This window comes from Chaetura pelagica, unplaced genomic scaffold (genome assembly GCF_000747805.2).
Source record: "Chaetura pelagica isolate M959 unplaced genomic scaffold, ChaPel_1.0 scaffold17, whole genome shotgun sequence".
NCBI lineage: Eukaryota > Metazoa > Chordata > Aves > Apodiformes > Apodidae > Chaetura > Chaetura pelagica.
The window spans coordinates 9,697,666-9,701,077 of record NW_009970726.1 but is presented as its reverse complement, the minus strand read 5'-3'; positions in this window follow the sequence as shown (position 1 = coordinate 9,701,077).

The following is a 3,412-nucleotide window of genomic DNA, read 5'->3' as shown; positions in this document are numbered from 1 at the left end:
CGGGACGCTTCCCGTCGCCGCTGAGGCGGCACCAGGGCCCGTTGTGCGTGGGGCTGTGCCAGGGCGCGCGGCGGAGGGGCCGGGGTGGAGGCGAATCGGTGCGGTACGGGCTGCGTGAGGCACCGCGCCGCGGGAGAGGGGCCCCCGCGCCTTCATCTGGGGAGCGAATTGCCTTGCAGCGTCCTGCGGTTGCTGCGGGTTGCCAGGATGGAAGGTGGTCAGGCGGTTTCAGTATTGCCAGCACTGAGTTCTGCTACCGTGGAAACCAAAGGACTGCACAGAAGTTCCAGCCCTACAAATGGCGCCTGTTTGTGGCAGGCAGTGAAAGGATGGAGTATCTGAGGAGTTCTGGGAGCATTTGTTCCATTAGGTGCCATAACCACAAGGCTGTAGAGTCACAGGCCTTTTTGGCAGTCTCTAGCACATTTAATCATGGGTGTTATTCTTTTCTCCAGAGGAGCATTCCTTTGATTAAAGAGGTTAAAGTGTGTGCCTTACAGATCACAGCCTGTGACAATCTTGAGAGGTGGGGGATATTGGCCAATTGGCTTTTCTTAATTCACTGACAGCTACAGTTTGTAAAAGACTATTTCTGTCTTAGTCAAGCTCTGAAATTGTCTAAATCATTAAGTTTTTAAGGGACAGAGAGAGAGACATCCAGTTCCTGGAAAGGAGTAAAACAGATAATCTGCCAAGATGAACTGCTCATACAGGGTAATTCTTGATATGCAGATAAGCACTCTATAAAAGGCAGAGCAATTTCAATACCAGCTTCTGTAGCAGCTTTACACTGCCATAGTTGAGTACATTCTGAGCATGAATTGTATTGCTGGTTTATTGCCTGTCCATAGATTTGGATTTATTGTTCGATTCCACAAAAGGCCTGGACATGATGTTTCACATGTCTTGGAGATGTCACTTTCTGATTGCCTCTCAGCTCATGTTCTGGGATTTCAGTCTGGTTTGTTTTTATTTTTCCCTGGAACAGGACAGATGGTCTTTCATTGAGAGATACCATTAACAGAAGAAAATGTTCAAACTGACAGTTAATATTTTACAAAGAGGGTCTCTTACTAGGGGTTTTCTGTACAGAGCTTGAAAGGACAGTAAGGACAGTAAGTAGTTTGAAGCCCCTCAAAACAGCAGACTGTGAAAAGTAAAAAAAAATGTCAAAAGATTATGCCAGCTACTGCTCATCCCTTTAACCATAGAAAACACAACATAAGAACTTTAATATTAGTATTAATACTGTTTTATGCATTAACACATTACAAATTCAATGTTAACACAAGAACAGTATTAATGCACTGTCAGCAAGGACTAAAATGTACCAAGATTACTTTTTATCCTGAGTCATTGTTCAGCATGAAAATGAAGTAATTGGAGATTGAGCTTTGTAGAATTATTGAGAACATCTTTCACTGTATTGATCACTTGCTAGTTTTGTTGTTCCAGATGAAAAAAATCCATCAAATTTTTCTTCTGTCATTCTTCTAATGCAACCTAATACAGGCTGCACAAATCTGTGAAAAATACTTGTAACCACTGAGGTGGACACACAGACCAGCATCACATGAGAAGACAACAGAGTTAACAACCAGCTCTCCTGAGGGTGAAGGTCAGTTAGAATCATAAAATGGTTTGGGTTGGAAGGGACCTCTACAGGTCATCTAATCCAACCCCCTGCAGTAAGCAGGGAGATCTTCAACTAGATCAGGTTGCTAAGAGCCCTACCCAACCAGACCTAGAATGTTTCCAGGGCATCTGCCACCTCTCTGGGCAACCTGGTCCAGTGTTTCACCACTCTCATTGTAAAAAATGTTGTCCTTATATCTAGTTTAAATCCACCCCCTTTTAGTTTAAAACTATGACCATTTGTCCTATTTCAACAGGTCCTGCTAGAATAGAAACTTGTATCTGGAAAACTAAAGATGGGACACTCCATGTGAGGCACAGCAACACACATGACATGCATCAATGAGCAGGTGCACATGGTGATGTTCAGGCTACACAGCAGAGGGATAGAAGACAAGTGTCCCTAGAGATTATGGGGTAAAGAAAATAAATACTTCCCCCCCCCTCCAGTAATAACTGTTGAGAACTTGGATACAGGAACTTTAGAACCTGACTGTCAGAAAGAACTATAGTTCCTGTCTTAGGCACACAAAGAGCTTCACCTGGAGCTATGTTTGTAAGCACCCACATCTGACAAGTCTCAGTGGATAATGAGAGGTAAAAAGGCAGCCAAATCATGAGAGTGCCAAAATAATCTCTTCTCACAAAAGAGACAAGGGAGAGACCTAAGCCTTTCACCAAAGACACTTTCAGGATGAGGTGTTTTATTACCATTCCTCTTGCTTCCCTCCAGATTTGCCCTGTACATTCAAACAAACAATTTGTGTTGCAAATAGAATATCCTCATTTTTTGTAATACTATACAGTTCATTGAAACCTCAGAATGTTTACTCCACCCTGCAAAAAAAGAAGCATGTCTGAAGTGTCGTATACATGTCTTTGAGACATGATTTAATTTGTGCATCTATTGAAGTCTGCTGAATGTTTCCAAACGCTCTAAGAACAAAGGAAAACCAGTTTCCTGTAACCACTGGGAAGTCTGTTATTTCACCTGAAAACCCAAACAGCTGCAAATCACTGACAGAACGTTGCTGTCTACTAAGATAAAGGGAAATGCAACCCCCACTGAACTAAAGGAAAATATCGGTTCTGACGGGTGGGTGTGGGGAGGGCTTGCAGCCCTTGTCTGGCCGCGGACGTGCGGGTTCTTTCCCGAGCCGCTGTTCCGGCGAGATGCGGTTCCGGGACGCTTCCCGTCGTCGCTGAGGCGGCACCAGGGCCCGTTGTGCGTGGGGCTGTGCCAGGGCGCGCGGCGGAGGGGCCGGGCTGGAGGCGAATCGGTGCGGTACGGGCTGCGTGAGGCACCGCGCCGCGGGAGAGGGGCCCCCGCGCCTTCATCTGGGGAGCGAATTGCCTTGCAGCGTCCTGCGGTTGCTGCGGGTTGCCAGGATGGAAGGTGGTCAGGCGGTTTCAGTATTGCCAGCACTGAGTTCTGCTACCGTGGAAACCAAAGGACTGCACAGAAGTTCCAGCGCCTACAAATGCGCCTGTTTGTGGCAGGCAGTGAAAGGATGGAGTATCTGAGGAGTTCTGGGAGCATTTGTTCCATTAGGTGCCATAACCACAAGGCTGTAGAGTCACAGGCCTTTTTGGCAGTCTCTAGCACATTTAATCATGGGTGTTATTCTTTTCTCCAGAGGAGCATTCCTTTGATTAAAGAGGTTAAAGTGTGTGCCTTACAGATCACAGCCTGTGACAATCTTGAGAGGTGGGGGATATTGGCCAATTGGCTTTTCTTAATTCACTGACAGCTACAGTTTGTAAAAGACTATTTCTG